This window comes from Agelaius tricolor, unplaced genomic scaffold, assembly GCF_023055355.1.
Source record: "Agelaius tricolor isolate 1412-34295 unplaced genomic scaffold, bAgeTri1.0.p SCAF_5, whole genome shotgun sequence".
In the NCBI taxonomy this organism is placed as follows: domain Eukaryota; kingdom Metazoa; phylum Chordata; class Aves; order Passeriformes; family Icteridae; genus Agelaius; species Agelaius tricolor.
The window spans coordinates 44,605,406-44,622,384 of record NW_027269265.1 but is presented as its reverse complement, the minus strand read 5'-3'; positions in this window follow the sequence as shown (position 1 = coordinate 44,622,384).

The following is a 16,979-nucleotide window of genomic DNA, read 5'->3' as shown; positions in this document are numbered from 1 at the left end:
AGAGATGGTCTGCTGAGTAAAAGGACCTAAAACCCGTGGATTTTCATAAAGATGTTTCTAACCTTTCCAGGAGTGGGGGCAGCCATTGCAAAACCAGGGGACTTTGTGGTCTGATATGCCCTCTCCTTCTGCTAGCAGGATAAGAGCCTTGTGTTGAACCTGTGCCTTCATGCTGCTGCTCTGTCAGCTGCAGGCCCTTTTTGGAGCTGTCACCTCATCAGGTGTTTGTTCCCAGGTGTTGCTGCCTCATCTGCAGTGCCCTGATTCAGCTGGTTTTGCTGCTCTAGTCTGTACTGAATTAACAGCAGGATTTTTTGGAGGTAGGTGGTGATTGCTTTTCTAGTTTTTCAAACCAAAATCAGGAACAATTCTTCCAGCATCATCTTCCCCTCTTCAGGAGTTGGATGCAATATTTCCTTCAAATCACCTTTCTTTGACCTCAAGAACAGGCTTGGAAAAATAGAGACTCCTTTCTAGCATTCAAGGGTCATGACCTCTATCACCATTGCTGCTATTGAGTGGTTATTGCCTAAGACACTCATCTCTGGATTTGTTCCTGGATTTTAAGTAGCAGATTCTGGGTAAGTTAGCTCAGTAGGCATTGATGTGATTCAGCTAATTTGAGATGTGTTTTTACTGGAAAACTAACGAGTGCATGTGTGAGCCAACTTTAAGGTTCCCTTTTCTTGGTGAAGTGAGTGATTGCTCAAGACAAGGTGACAGAATATTTATTTTAACTTTTAAATCATAGCAACAGTTGCATTTTCCCCCGCCTACTCCTGTCTTAAAACTAAAAAACAGCTGAACCAAACTTTCCAAAAAGTTTTCTGGCAGAAACAGGAAGGGCAAAATTCCACCTGAAAAGGTTGAAATTGCTTATAACTGAAAAGAGCCACTTGGGAATAGAAGTGAGAGCTGTCCATATGCGCTTCTCTTCTAATATTAACAGTAATGAGAGACCTAGGTGGTCAAGGAGCATTTTATAGGTGCTTCAGCTTACCTGAGAAGATGCCAAAAATCTGTCACGTTGACAGGCCTTGTCAGTATAAGAGAGCACAACAGCTCTTCAGAAATGGAGAAAAAATGTTTTCTGATGAAAATTGAATTAAGTAAAAGGAACTGTAATTATTGCAGCTGGAATATGGCCTGGCCAGTAAGATTTTTAAAACTTTGCTTGCTGTGAGCTCTGTCAAAAGTGGTCTATTCTCTACTTTGCATTTCACACAGGAAAGAAACCTCTGAGAGCAAAGATTAGCTGGCACTGTGCAAAGGTACAGAGTTCAACCTGGGAAGGGAATCATCAAGTAAAATTCAAATGCCACCTTTGGCAGTGCAAGGTATTTTATTGGCAGCTGTTTATTCAAGTGTTGACTCAGCCTAGCTTTTGAGATCTAACAAGATTGAGACCCCTAAGGGCTTATGGCCATGGGCATTAATAAGGCAATCTAATTAAGAGATAATTAAGTCACATTTATTAAATTCCTAATTAAGCAGCCAACTGTAAATTTGTTAAGTAAGGAATGCTCAGTTGGGATTATTCCCTTTCCACACCCTAGCAAAAGGTTAAAATGGAGGGAAAAGAACTCCAAAAAAAAAATCCTCCCCCTTCTGAAATGTGATTTATAGTTTAGGTGTGGTGCTTGTGGAGGAAGCAAAGACTACACATCTCTGCCCTGCTGAAGTAGAAGAGCATTTCCAGAAAGATTCCCTCCTCCTAGCAGTGATAGCACAGTGGGAATGGATGTATCTGCATAGGTGCTGCTCCTTGGGAAGAAGAGAAATGCAAATCTGAAGATGGGATCTCTGTTTGCCTCCCTGGGTGTTGGGTTAAGCTCAGCTCTACTGTGAACTCATGGCCTCAAGTCTTAACTAAGACCACAACCAGTCCTGAACTTCTCTAGGATATGGTATCTGATGAGGAAAAAAAAAAGATGAAGAGAAATAAAAGATTTTTCTATTCCCGCTTCACAGAGAGAAAAATAGGATATAAGAAGAACTGATGACATACCTAAGATGACTTAGGGAGACCATAATTGAACACTCAACTAAAGGCCTCTGAGCAACCTCCCTTAAACAGCAGGTGCTGCCTCTGTACTGCAAGGCCTGGCTTATCCTCTATATGTGACAGTTCTCTGCTCTAACTTTCCACTCACTTCAGCTCTTCTCTCCAGGAATTCCAAGCAGGCCGGTTTTTCTCTGCTTAAACTCAACGACAACAAAAAAAGCCAGCTAAATGGGTATTTACAGACTTGGGAATCCAGAAGAAAAATGTGCCAGTATTATCTCAGGTCTTTTGTTTGCTGGTGCAGAGAAGAGGATGACGGGAGAGGACTCCAGCAGTGCCCATGAACCTTGCACAGAGCTGGCGAGGGCGCAGTGATTGCGCCGGGTTTGGCCACACCTTGGGGAGTGGATGCGAGGCAGCAGCGTTTGGCCCCGGGCTCTGGGGCAGACTTCTAGGTGGAGCCTCATAATCTTCCTTTCCTGCTCCTCCTAGCTACTGACAGCAGTCCTGGGAGCTCTTCTGGGTTACTGATTCACCTCCTGAACTGTGCTGCTTTCCTGAAGGCTCTTTTGGACCATAGCACTAAGATAAATGTCTTGTCACAAGGTTTAGCTCCCTCTCTCTAGTTTATATTTGAAGGGATGGACACACTCATAGCTGTAGACAGCTGGTGTGTTTGGACTGAATATAGGCATCTCTGAGATGTAGTTTCTCTTGTTTTTCTGTCTGGTTCAGTCTCCTCAGTTTTCCAGAAGATGCTGGAAATGACAAAAATGCTGATGGACTTACAGGAATGGTTAATAGTGTAGGGCACTGGCACATGCCCAGGTTTACCAACTGCTAAACTGTGGCTCAGTTTAACTGCCAAACTGGCAGTAAATTCCAGTTTCAAGCTATTTAAACACCTGGCCTGAGAGTTGTTTCTTTCAGCAGTCAGAGTGAGGAATATGAGATTTCCAGATCAAATGAGGATTATTTTCCTTTCTTGCACACACCATAGCTGAAGATCATATCCCAGGCTGGCATTGATCAAAATAGTGACTGAAGGATAAAAGTGTTAGGCATTTAAGCACGCAGCAATAACCAGTTTATGAATGGTTTTGTCCCTTCTGCCTTTCCTGGTGCCTCTGTCCTTGCCTCCTACTGTGCTGTCATTCCTCAGTCTATAACAGGACCTATAGCTGTAATGATATTTTCAGGCAGAGCTGAGTCTGCTTCTTGCTGTCCTGAGTCCAATAAACTATAGTCATCAAGTTTCAGGCTTGCCTAATTTTGAGAGGCCCCTTGCTTCTCACAGCTGGGGTTTAGGGACAGCAGTAACCTCAAGGTGCTCCAGGGCTCTCAAACCCCTAACAGCCCATAGCAGAGAGCCAGTGCTGTGGATGGGCTTGTGTAAAGCAGGTTGAGCTCACAAATGTAGGGGTTTGGATAGTTTCCAGGTAGTTTTATAATTTTTCAGTGTCTTTTGCCCTTCACCATTACAGATAATACAGGCCAAAGAGAACTGGCCATGCTGCTTTTCTTCACCTTCCCCAGCTTGGGCAGTCCCAAAGAAGATCTAGGTTACAGGGTGAGTGGTGAAGATGATGGTTCAACTCAATGACTTTAAAGGTCTTTTCCAAATGGAACAATTCTATCACTTAATGATTAAATCCTGAGGATGGAGCAGAAGCACCATGGTGTGGACACAGTTTATGCTGCTTCATCAGCTGCATCTAGTCCAGCTCTGGATTCACCTTCAGACCTTCTCTAAGGAAAGCAGGTCTGGTCAGATAGCTTGGGTGAGGGACAGAACACGGAATTAGGGACTGAGACAACAAGGTAGATGAAGGCAGACAAGGAGGATGTGTTCTTCTGTCCTGTCCTTTTCCCCTTTCAAGTAGCTGGACCATCACTCAGAGCAGTATTTTCCTGGCAAAACTGACAGATCATTTTGCTCTCCTCTGTTGAGCTAGGTCCATGGTTTTCTAGGAAGGGATGGTCTTGGGCAGCAGGCAGGGCTGTCTTTGAAACACCAGGAACGCTACCCAACACTGAAGCCTTCTTTCATATGAACTTGAATTTGCTGATGTGAACTTGCAGAAGCTGAGGGATTCTTGTCACTTTTGTAGATTTATACTCACAAACACACACTAAGAACACATTCTGCCCCACCCTTCCTTTTTGTTTTCTTTCTGTAAGCTTTGCTTTCTCCATATGAATTCTGGTTTCTAATAATACTCTTTCTGGTTATTAAGACTCCTTTTCTCTACACCCTTCCTCCTGCCTCTTTCATAGCCTAAGCCAAAAATATTTGTCTACCACAAGTGATCAATGCCAGATTTGTTGTGTGGGCAGGATTAACAGTGAGGGATAACAAAATAGAGGCAAATTGATGCTTCACTAAAAATAGACCTGCTGCAGAAGGTAGAAACTGTTTCCTCATGTTGAAGCTAAAGGATAATTAATAGAGCAATTGGGACAAATTTGGGAAATGATTCTTGGTGAACCACATCCTTCCTGCACTCGGTAGAGGAGGCAGAGGATGACACAGATTTGAAGCAAGCCCAGCAGCGCTGAGAGGGTCGGTGTTGGCAGCCATTAATAACTAAAGATGCCTGTTGTTTGCCTTTGCTCTAAGTGGCTAGAGCACTGCTGACCACGACAGTGCTGGCAATTTTTGGCATCCTCCTTTCTGGATGAGCCAGCATCTATGTGGATCTCAGCCTCAAGTGGAGATGGCAGAGTGTGCAGAGAGGGACTGTGACAAAGTTTCTTTCTTGTTTGCATGCTTGTCTGTTTTACATTCTGGATCAAGCCCTGAGACTTAATCCAGCTATTGAATTGCACAAAATTTAATCTCTTGTCCTGTAAATCATGTTCTCTCCTGTAAACCATCTGACCAAAATGATGTTTTCATCCTTTTATTACAACAGGTTATGGCAGCCAATTCCCAAGGCAGCACCTGTTATTTAATTATAGCTAATAGATTATTACCTGCAAGCACCACTGTTGCCATCATCTGGAAGAAACCTGGGCCAGAAATGAGACATGTCTGATGTTGGGAAACTGGAGGTGGCTGGAGGACAGGGAGAATGTCCACATAAGTCTGGTGCTTTTTTCCTTGAAGGCAATTTGCAGTGAGAGCAAGAGAGAAATGATGATATAAAAAGTCCTAGGATGAAGTTAAAAATGTGCACTCATTTGCTAATCAGGTTACTGCATCAGGATATGGCATCTGGGCCCCCAAAATAGGACCAACCTGCTGGAGTGGGTCCAGAGGAGGGCCACAAAAATGACCAGAGGGCTGGAGCACCTCTCCTGTGAGGGAAGGCTGAGAGACTTGGGGTTGTTGAGCCTGGAGAAGAGAAGGCTCCAGGGAGACCTTATTGAGGCCTTTCAATATTTAAAGGGGGCTTATAAGAGAGATGGGGACAGACTGTTTAGTAAGGCCTGTTGCAATAGGACAAGGAGTAGTGCTTTTAAGATAAATGAGAGGGTAGGTTTAAATTAGATATTAGGAAAAAATTCTTTAAAGGTGGTGAGACACTGGAGGAGGTTGCTCAAAGAAGGCCTGTTCAAGGCCAGGCTGGATGTGGCTTTGAGCAACCTGGTGTAGTGGAAGGTGTCCCTGTACATGACAGAGGTGCTCAATCTAGATGATTAAGGCCCACCCAAACCATTCTAAGATATTAGTATGTGATAACTTGTGTTTATTATATCCTTGTCAGTGGTAATGGCAAGCCCTCTATTTTGAAAAGTAGGTTCATCTAAACTATTGTCATATCACCCCTAATCTTCCATTTAACAGCTTAGAGGAAAGCTGGATCCCGCTGGAGCTGGTAGGTGAACTAATCACTACTTGAATAATTGATTTCCTATAATTCCAGTGGTGCCCACTGGTGATGAATTAGGCAGAGGACTTGTAACAAGGGTAGTAGTTGAGTGTCTGTAAATGCAGTGGCTCTCCTGGGTGGGCAGAAGCAAGGAGCACAGGTTGTGCCCTGAGCAGGGAGGAGGCCAGCAGGACTCAGCTGTGACACTGCCCCAGGATCTGTTTTGCCAAACAAACATGATGTGAGCTGGCCAGCCTAGCACATGTGCTAGACAGATGATCAGCCTACACACAACCCTCAACCAGCAGCAAAGCAATATTTCTTGCCTGGTGGGCATGAAACAGGGGAGGTGAAGGACTTTTAATTCAGAAAGTATCACAGTGAACACTGGACATATATTACTGGAAAAAGAATTGTATCAGTTCTGCTCTTATCAGAGCAGCTTATCATCATTAGTGCAGATTTCCCTCCTCTGCTACTGCTGACTGTTTATCAAATGGGGTATAGCAGCTCTTTTGAACATTCTCACAAGGCTTTAGAAATGCCTTGTGATAAAATGTAACATTTTCTAAGGGCAGCTCTGATTCCCCTTGTGTGTTGCCTCATCTATACTTCTCATTTTAAGTCTTTGCTAATTTCAATCTTGGCATCTTGAATCCATGGGAGTCCTAGACATGTAGGCTGGAAAAGACATGATAAATCATGCAATTCTGCCTATGAGCAGAGGTGGGATCAACAAATGTGGACCACCCTGTAGACCTTATCAAGACATCTTGACAATGATTTGTTTACACCTGTTCCTGAAGATCCAATATGAAGAGGATTCTGCATCTGTTTCTACTATAATGCTTAACTAACTTTACAATTACTTAAATTATTAATTAAAATTAAGAAATTGTATTGAAATGATTAAGTCCTGCTTTTTATAAATGTAGCCTTTTATATTCTTCTTCAGGCAGAGAACAACTTGAACAATGTAATTTAGTTTTAAAAGTTTGTAGTTAAAGTGTTTTACCATATAGTCCTAATTTTCTTCCTATGAGGCAAAACAAGTGTGTTGGTTTGAACTTTTTTCTTGGTCATAATTCCTCAGCTATCGATATTGTTCGTTTTCCTTTAACTAGGTCACATTTTGAGTGAGAGAGACTTGAGAGAGGTTAAAACTCTGCTAAGGTAGAGATCCATAATTGTAGAAAGACCCTTTAATACCAACTCACACAAAACAGTGGTAGGTGTCTCATATGTCCAGTAATAAATAGGGAAAATTTAAAAATTGGGATATGCTTCCTCCATAAGGCACACTCAGCTTTCAGCAATCAGTGGTTTAGAAACTTCCTGAACTGGAGGTTGCATTTCTGTCACCACATTTAATAGACCCTGATGGGCTAATTCAATTGACTGGAAAAGAGATTAGACAAATTTTATGGTTAATCTTCAAAGCATCTGGTGACACTGAGTTCCTCAATTTACGTGCTATCCACACGAAAAACATATTTCCCACAGCTTGTCTCAGATGTGTTTGCCTGGCAGCTTAACCACTGCTCCCACCCCTTTTATTCCCCATCAGCTCTTGCATTCTGAGAAATAGCAAGTGTCCTCCATATCATGCATGTTTGCATAGACCTGTGGCAGCAGTGGCTTTTTTCTAGAAACAACAGTATATGACTGCTGAAATCCTAGAATAAAATGGGCCTTCTCTAGAGAAACTATGACAATTGGTCAGCACTCCTGGCTCTCATCTCACAAGGTATGCAACCAAAAGTTTGCTTTGGTGTTGTCCACTTCTGCTTGGAGCTGTTCTGAATCTTTCTTTGTTGTAACAGAAGCAGCAGCCTGTCTTCACTAAGGGCCTAAACAGACTCATTTCATCTGTGGCAGGGAATGAGAGCACACTCGTGGACAGTGACTGCACATTCCTGTCACATGGGCCATGAACCTGGAGAAGTTATTACCACCTCTACCTCTTTCATTCATTTTGTTTCATAGTTCTACAAGAGAAAGTAAATATTAAATGCTGGTCCCTGGCCAAATTAGTCTGCCAGTTCTTCACCTTAATATTCCATCCAGCTAAACAAAGATGATCACCTAAGGATCAAAGCTTTCATCTGAAAATTTAAGGATGAGTAGATGTGCTGGGAAATATGACCCATAACATATTAAAACAATAAAATTGGAAATGTTTGATTTCTTCAGAGCTTAAAGAGGAGGTAATGCAAAAATTTGGTTTTTAGTAGTGCATTGTAAATCACTTAAATCCTTCTTTGCAGGGTCTCACAGCAGCCAGTGACTCCTTGGCATATGGGCTGCTGGGCTCCAGCATGTGGCTGGGAGTTGGATGATGATCTGTCTCAGCCATGGTGTCCCTGTGCTATGGTGTGTCACCAGAGGAAGATGGAGGGAAATTTTCTTGGTGGATCTCCTTTGGGCTCTCCTGCTTGTCAGCAAACTTTCCAAGCCACTGCTGGAAAAGGGATTGCCCCTGCATGCTGCTCCAAGCATGGAGGGGTTCTGCTGCAGGTATTGTGTGTGTGTATTTGGACATTTCAAGTTCTAAAACTAGATGACCTAAAACTCTTCCAGCTCCACAAAGTCCTCAGCAAAGGTTACCGTAATCTCTTGCCTCTCTTTCAAGCATGACCTGAAGTAATGGCTTTGGGTGTGACCATATAACCTCTAGCACTTCTTAAAAGGGAGTTTTTGCATGTCAACAAAGCAGCATGGCTGCTGGTGAGAGAAATGTAACCTCTTCTCTTTTCCCTTTTTCCTCCTGATAATAGTGGGCCTTTCCTGTTCTTTATGTGTGTTTTATCATTCACTCTTGCATGTATTTAATACATGCACTTTTCCAAAACAGCAGAATGGCAAGACCTGGGCCAAGTGTTAGCAGGGGTGGCTCTGCAGGATTGTGGCTGGACTGAAGTGACCTGCAGGTTTAACACTGCTCTGGAAGACTGAAGCATTACAGTGTTCTGTGCCAGGACAAGTCCTGCTTCATGGACTGCTTTTGGAAAAGCACAGTAAATCCATGTTATGGAGTTTTATGAGGTTTTAGGAAAGAGGTTGCCCATTTTTTAATGCTTGAGGGTAATGAAAGATCAAAAAGATCAAGGGGCATCTTATGATTACAGTTTGAAATCGCCAAAGCTGTTGTTTTTTTCCCCTCATCTTTACTTTCCTTGACCTAAAACTTCTTGACCTTGATCTAAAACTTCTTTCCTGCACAGAAGTGTCCCACACACTTTCCTCCCAAAGAGATCCACCCTGATTGTTCTGCTTCAGTAATGTTACAGGTCTGATTCAGTAAAAAAAGGAATTGCTGTACAGATGTGTCTATAGATAACATGAAAATGTTTTCCTTCTCTTCCTTTTCCTACTAATTCTCCCTAGCTTACTCAGGAAAATTGTGAGGAATCTTCCAGAGAGTGCAGCTGGGTGCTGGAGCTGGTAAGTGTAGAAATCATACAGTGGCCCTGCATCTATACTAAAGGGTAATAAAGTTGTGTGTAAGACAGGAAATCCTAGACCAAATATTGGCAACCACATCCTATGTAGATTTTGCCGAGATTGGCTTTGATTGCCAACTGGTGGCCAGAAGCTGTCTGTGATTCAGTTCTTCCCTAAGGCCACCCACCTGGTGGCTCAGAGGCACTGGAGCAGCCACACTGGTTGTGGCCACAGCAATGCTCCAGCCAAAGGTCAAGTGAGCATCTCCTGCCAGCACAGAATGGGCCGATTCCTTCTTTTCGGTAGATTTGTATTAGGTAAGAAATTAGGAACGCTGTGTGTGCTGTGGCACTAAAGAGTCAGGTGTATTGATCTACCTCTTTCTGCTGGAAGAGTGCAGATATCAGGGTTTGCCAGTAGTTTCTGAAAATCTGTTGTGAGGGTGGGTAGGAGTAAGCGTTTCCAAACCACCCCTCTGGGGACTTCTGCTAACAGACTCATCAATTCACTGTAGTCAATTGGCCAAGGACCCCACTGGGAGGTGGCATTTGAGATGGTGGTGGATGTGGCTGGGATTCTCCTGCTTAACAAAAATAAAGCTGCAGGCATGAGCTCTAGAGAGTCCCATGAAGGCTGGTGTTTGCTACTAATGGCCTCCAGGTACTCTGGTGAGATGGAGCTTCCTGGGATATCTGAGTGATTTTCAGATCACCTGGAGCAAGGAGGAGGTGGCAGGGGAGTGATCTCTCTGTAGTACCTGATCTATCATGCTGCCTCTGTAGCAAAGTAGCTGGACTGAGAAGGAGAGCCAGGTAGGAGTTAAAGAGCAGGAAACCTTGCTTTTTGGCAGTCAGGCTGACAGAAGACTTTCCTTTCTAAGGCTCCAGAATTCCAGTGTTATAGAAATTGTTGCCTGAAGATAGCTTGAAGGAGGACAAGCCTTGTGATGGTAGTCTTAATACATCCTGGCTATTCAAGAAATAATGGTCTTCAGGGTCTGATGGGAGAAGAGGCTGCTTTTTGACCTTCCTCTGCTTGGCTTTGATTTCAGACTTTCCCTCGCTTGTTTGTATAACATTGGAGCAAACTTTGATAACTTAAATTGCTGACCTGGAGCTCAAACACTGGCAAAAAAGGTCAGGAAAGAAAGTACAGTGCTACTGCTTTCCCCTGGCTGGTGACCACTCCTTCTCCTTATCACTGAGGCCATTGGTAGCTCAGATTGCCCTTGTTCTTGTAACAAAGGTGCTGGGTAGGAGGAGAACTGAGCAGCAAAAGGCAGTCAAGACCTCAGTAGCAATTTGCAGGAGCATGTATTAAAGCTCAGGCCAGGCTCAGGGGTGAGCACAGCCTGCATAAGAATCCTTCTCTGCAAAAGCCTGCACAGAGTGTGCCAATATACATCCCTGTGCTCCCCTCACCATTTCCAGACTGCAGTCTGTGACTGGTGGAGTGGGACCCTGCTCATGGGAGGCTTCCACTACCCTCCATCACCGCCTCTCCTTGGCAGTGACTGAGAAGAGCTGGAGGGGAGGAAGAGGAGCAGAATGATGGTGTGGGTACCAGTCATCATCTGTGGAAAGATGCCCCATTGGGTATCCTAGGACCTGTCTGGAACCCCTGTGTGGCAGCTGAGGGCTGTGTGGGTCTCCATCTAGTTCACTCAGAGACCACTGTGTGGTCACTCAGAGCCACTTCATTACAACAGCACACATTGACAGGCACTGCTCGTGCCTGAGCTCATCCTGTACGTCTTGGCTATGTCAGTGGCTGGCATAAAATGGCTCTTTCCTCTTGTGAGTTGCAAGAGTTACAGATGACCACTCAGTGGGGTTTGTAGAGTTGTTCAGGTCCTTGCATGTTTGTCCTCAGGCTTTTCAGAGTGCAATCTACAAAAATCAATTTAATTGCTTTTGTGTGTGCAAAGGCCAAGTTCAAGACCTGGCTCTTTGCTGTCAAAACAAAGGGATAAAATGTTCTTTGGTTCACAGTACGGCCCCTACCCCTTTTCTTTGTATTGAAACCTAGGCTGAATTACCCAGACTGCTTCTCTTTGCAGAACTGGGCCTGAAATATCCCAGGTCCAGGCTTCCCCTCTGAATTTTGCCATACTTGTTTCTGGGAAAAGCTGTCAGAAAACAGAATGCAAAGTAAAAGGCAGGAGAGGGGAGGTGTTTACCACCTGCAAGTTTTTTAACAGGGGTCCACCTGCTGAGAAGGTCCAGTGCAGGTCAGAAGGATTCTTGTTGTGTCACAGTGATTTTCGTATCCCTACTTCAAACCACCCTCTGCAGTCTTTTTCAGAGAAGGGAAAATGTCCTACTCTGCTCCACAGAAGCTACTTATAGCAATGTTCATGGTGCTGGAGAGCTGTCAGCTTCGCTAAGTGGTGAGGCAGGGGGGAAGCAGATACTTGAGATAAGAATAGTAAGTGAAATCTTAAATTTGACAGGCTTGTCAAGGAGGAAATTACAGCTTGGAGGAGGAAAAGTGGTTGTGTTTTGAATTTTCTGTAGTAAATATAAAGTCTGGGGGTTTTGGCGGTGAGGAGGCAGTTCCACCAGGAATGTGTAAAGCTTTGTTTTGGACATGCCTGCCACAGCTGTTTTTCATTATAAGAGAGCAAGAGGAGGACTTGGTGACAAGGAAACCTTGTTTACTATGGTAGAGCTGGTGTAGAAGATGCAGAAAAGTAGGTGGAGATGAATTTGGAGGGAGCCTGGAGGACACTGGAAATCTCTTAAGTCCAGGTGGCAACTGAATGAATTTGGCATAAGGTTACCCTTTCTTCCTCATCTCCACTGAAATAACAACTTGCTGACCTCACCTGGCAGTAACTGCAGTGCAGTTCCCAGCTGTGCCAGGGGCTGGGCACTTGTTTTTCATGGGCTGTGTTTAAGAATGTGATGCTTGCTTTTAAAATTTTATTCTAAATTCTGCTCTCAGGCCAGCTTGAACTTGTGCTGTGGAAGAAGTGCTAGTATTTATGGCTGCTTTGCTGGGTTTCCATGAAGATTTCTGCCAGAGGGAGTGGAGGGTAAAAGGGCAGGTGGGATGTGCAGGAGAGCTTGTGAGTCTGATCTAGAAACGTGCCAGCACACAGGCACACACTATCACCTGCTGCTCACAGGAGGCAGAGGTGTGAATCAATGTCTGCAGGGCCAGGCAAGAGGCTGCAGTCAAAGCATGAGCAGGGCAGCCACATCTCAGCCCCTCCTGCTGGGCTCTGCACTGCTCTGCGTAAGCTGTGCTGCTCATTCCCTGCTCTTCCATGTGGAGTATCAGCTTCTCTTTCTGCAGGATGTGTTCATGTGAACTGAATGCAATTTGCAATGAAAACAGAACAGAGATTCACCTTCATCCTCTTCTTTCCTCCCTCCAGAGTACTGAGAGGGTTTGGTCCTGTACCAGTAATATCAGTAATGAGTTTGGCAAAGGGAAGGTCTGGGGCACCAGAAATAACAGTATTGCAGTCACAGGATGCTCTGGTCTCACTTCTGAGGAAAACTCTCAGTGCATTCTCCTAATGTTGGAACAAAGCTGCCCAGCAGGACTGACACTAAGACATTCTCTAACTGTGCTGAGCATTTCCTCCTGGATGGGACCTCTTGGATGAGCTCCTGTGCAGCTGCTTCACTGGATTTCAGTAGTGACCCAGATGTGAGCCATCCTCACCTCAGCAGGCCTGGGCTGCTTTGGCTGTTGGAAGGACCTTCCCCAGGGGAAAAGGGGACACTTCCCTGTGCCCAAGTGGAGTGGGGTCAGCTATCCTGATGTTGCAAATGCAAAGCAGCTGGCTCACATTTCTCAAGTGTGACCCCCAGGACAAATCTGTCCATACTTAGTGCACTCAGATGTTTAAGATACATTAATCTTTATTTTGATGCTTCTCTGACTGCCAGTCTAATTTAAATACCTGCTCTCAAGAAGTGGATGCTGAAGCACTTCTGAACTTTGCTTGTTTAACTCGTAGCTAGTGGCTTGTAAGAGATTTAGCTTGTACCTGCTTGGGTGGGTGTCAGAATGAATCTGCTCTCCTATGGATCAGCTGGAGCCTTCATTGCCTAGTAAGAGAGAAGACCTGATTTGAAAAGTGGACATGGGAGTCCAGGAAAGGGTCTTGACCACTAGGATTCTCTGGTGTCTAAGAAGAGTTTAGGTCCTGCCTCTCCCTTCCTCTTTATGGGAATACAAGGCAGCTATTTCTATGAACTTGTGCAAATTTGGTATCTTTGAGCCCTCACTTCTTCTGTCAAGAATGACAAAGAGTTTTAAAATATTTCAGGAGGGAAAAGAAAATTATGGGTAGCAGACAGGCACAGGTTGAGCCCTGTCATGTAAATTGAACATACAGTTCTGTTTCTGAGCACTTATGGCCATTTGAGAGGGCCATGATGTTCCTAGGATTCTTTGGGTAAGATATCAGGATATTCCACTTTTCCTAATTGTCCTTCTATTTAGACAGAAGGGGAGAATGACTTTTGCCACTTCTTAAAGTGATACTCTTAGCAATGATAATATCCCAACATACAGGGGTACCATGTTATTGAAAGTTCTTTGCTCCCACCTCTTCCAGAGTGGATTGTGCCCACCATTTCTAAGCTCTGCCAAAATCCCTTTGGATACTAATTGTTGCAGAGTAAATAAAGGAGAGTTCCTAGTGCAGACAGCAGGGAAATAAGGTCAGAGCCAAAAGCTGTTCTGCTCCCTGTGGGCACACTGGTGTGATAATGGGGAGCAGGGTAGCCAGTGGATAAGCCAGGTCAGTGCCAGAAAACCAGCCTGATGACCCCCTCTCCTACCAGGGTCTGGTGTTGGATCCTTGTGGTGCTATCATGGTGTCAAGAGCCTGGGTCAGGGGAGCCATGGAGCCAAAGTAAATATTTTAGCAAAGGCTGATGAGCACAGACTGCCTCTGTAACATCACAGGCTTCTCAGAAATTTGAGTGCTAAGACCTTTAGCTTTTTTCATTTCTGCCATAACAAAAAAGTTTGCTCAGGTGACCTCTTTCTTTCCTCTCTCTTTTCCCTCATCCCTTTTCTTTCAATCTTTCTTTTTTTTCCCCTTAGCTCCCAAATCATCATTATTGATTACTTACAAGGGCTAAAAATAAAGGTGAGAAATGGGAACAAGTTTTCTTGTTTCCTTTACTTTTTACATTCAGTTTCACTTTGGGCTGGAGCACAAGGTAAGCAAGGGCTTTGTGTCCTTGCCCTTGCAGTCAGTGCAGAGGATATGCCAGCCACGGTGGCAGAGGGGAAGGTGGTGATAAAGCACAGCTCAAGTGAGCCTGGATGTTGCTTCTCTAGATCTCTCTTGCTTTTGGCTCCTCAGTCTGCAAGACTTGCAAAGAAGAGTAGGTCTGGGCTCTGCTTCCCAGCCAGCTGAAATGCCACAGGATGTGGCTTCTCGTCTTTGCCTCTCTACTCCTTTGGGAACAAAACCTTCATGTTCCAAGTACAGGCACTTCAGAGAGGAGGCACAGGCAGATTTCCCCATGCTTGCCTCTCTGTTTTCCCCCTTTGACAAAGCAGCACTGCACTGGGTTCTTTCCACAGCTTCTTGCTTAAGTTAACTGCCACAGATTTACCCATCACTTGCCTTCTTTCCTTCTTTTCATTAAAAATTATTCACAGACTAAGACATACCTTTTAGTTCAAACCCCAGGAGTCCTTGTATTTTATAGTAAGTAGACACATGGTCATATTTCAGCCTGCAGTTTTTAGGGGTCTGGAAACAAACATTTGGCTTTTCTCACTGCCAAGCTGCTTAATAACCTGTTATAGCCTACACCTACTAATGCTCTCAGACATTTTGACCCTTTATAGATGCTTTTTTCCCTGGCAGGCCTTCTTGAGTTGATTTTTAAAATTTTTTATTTTAGGCTTAGCAGATAAAGAGTGCAAGGTCTTTTTTTGCAAGTAGCCACTTGAAACTTTCCACTTCAGCTTGTTATTGTGCAATTGCTAAGAATCTTATTTCCTGTTGTGTTTTTCTCTTTATTGCCATTTGGTTTTGGGTCCTTCCTGAGTTATGGTGTCTTCTCACAATAGCAGCAGACGTCAGCATGGCTTTTCTAGTGGCACAGGCTGTATAGAACAAAGCAGTATTGCCCACTGTGCCCATTCCTATGAGCTGGCAGTGCATCATGAAATTCCTTTAGTGCACAAAAGGTAAAGACAGGCTGATTTTCATGAGAGGAACTGATGGAACCTCTGTGTAGCTGTTGTGCAGTGGGCTTTACTGGTAAAATTGAGTGCATTTCAGAGATTGCAGCAAGATAATTCCTACCCTTTTATGGGTGGGCAAACCAAAGCATATATAAAAGTTATTCAGCAGATCAGGTGCTGAACTGAGAATACAACCAGAAAAGAACTCCCCAGCCTCTCAGACCTGTGGCTTCTCCTTTCCCTGAGTGGAGAGGATTCATGCACAAGCATAATTAAAAATGCCAAAAAACTATGCCTTGACTAGGCTATTTCACAGCAACTAATGTTGACATCTGTTGATTTCTTTCCAAGGCTCACACAGCAAATTGAGAGAAAATAGAAAGGATTGGAATGTAATATTATTTCTCATCTAAACCCCAGGCCCCCATCTTACTGTGTTTTGATGCCTGTGCTTGAGCAGGGAGGGTAGGTTATTCTTTTCCCCTTTACAGCAGCTAATACTGTTCTCACCTCTCCTCTCAGCCCTCCTTCCTTTAGGCTGCCAGTACTGCTGAACACTGCAGCTACTGATGCAGTTTTTGCAATGAATACCCCAGTTCCTCTGTAATATTTTCATCCAGACCATATTTTTCCTTGTTTATTTTTGCCAAGGTCATATGAAACACTGTTAAAGCCCTCAGCAGAGTCAGGCTTTTTGTGCTTGCCTGGTCTCTCTACAAGGTCTTTGTCATAGAAAGAAACACACTTCATTGGATCTGTTCATGTCAGATGAGGGTGGTATTTTAACCACCTCCCAAATACTGGGTAGATGCTCCCACATGGTTTGTCAGTTTTGTTTTCTCTGAGTTGAAGTTTAACAAAGCAACCCATAATTCTGACTCCTCCCTTTCCCCTTTTCTAAGATGGTCATTGTCTTTACAATTCTTCTGGAAGCATCCTGGTCCTGCACAAGCTGTCAGGTGCCGTGTCTGATGGCTCTGAGGGCTTTTCTAAATTCTTCTGGATTTAATCCAACTAAAAGTTATATAGCTTATCTATTTTGATAAATATGATCTTTATTAACTCTAACCTGAGGTTAAATATTACTGATATTGCTGGTATTAATTTTGTTGACTGCCTGATCTGTAGTGGTTTTTTAATAGACACTGAAGCAAAAGAAACAACATTAAACACTTGGTTGCTTAGTAGTTTAATAAGAGCTTGCAATGCCTCTGAATAGATCTGTTTATCACTTGTTTTCCTTTTACTAATATTTTACAAATGCAAGCTTTAACATGTTTTTTTTCTCTGTTAGTTGTATGTTACTTTCTGCCATGGTCTCTCAGATTTTCATCTCTGTACATCTGTACCATCATTGCTTGTAATTTTTACTGCTTTTTCCAGAATCTACATGCTTCCTCTCTGTGGAGGAGGTCGCTGAAGAACCATAAGATTTAGTCTCTTTGTCCATGCCATTTATGCATTATGGAAGTTTGTGATTTAGATGTGCTTTGTTTAAGGACTGGAGGCTCCTATGAACTTTTTACCTCACAGGAGCTGAATAG